We start from the raw sequence: 577 nt of genomic DNA, 5'->3' as shown, positions 1-577 counted from the left end.
TCCACTTTCCAGGTAGTAGCCTCCACCATCACGTCAAGTTTATACTCCCTTTCCTCTCATTTTATTTCTCTTTATTTAATTTTCACCGAATTTAATTTTATTTATTTCTATTTAGTTTTCACCGAAACATACATATAACAGTTACTGGTTGAAAACAATTGTAATTTACATACAATTAGAAAATAAATTCTTTTGCAGATTCTTTAGTCCAATTGGGTGCTGATAGATTAAAAAGGTTTTAAACTTGATGGTAATTTTAGAATGAAAATTTTGTATTTTGTTTTTATTTTTGTAAATTTCAGATAAGTTTATGATGATGTAAACTTTTTTCTTTAATTGTATTTGTGTCTTAATTTTATTGAGATAACAAGTGTATCAGTGTTTTGGTATTAATTAAATTATTTTTTAAAAAAATATATATTAGATTTCATTAATGAATAGATTTACAAAAATTACTTGATAAAATCGTAACGGTACAAGACTGTATAAGAAGGGACATAATTTCTCTTTCTTTGCTTGATTTACATATACAACACAGAACAAACCAGTTCGATTGCAATGAGATCAGACTACAACT

The sequence above is a fragment of the Theobroma umbraticum genome, unplaced genomic scaffold (assembly GCF_002168275.2).
Source record: "Theobroma umbraticum cultivar Fairchild unplaced genomic scaffold, ASM216827v3 scaffold_55.0, whole genome shotgun sequence".
NCBI classification, from domain to species: Eukaryota; Viridiplantae; Streptophyta; class Magnoliopsida; order Malvales; family Malvaceae; genus Theobroma; species Theobroma umbraticum.
Note: the sequence above shows the minus strand (reverse complement) of the source record.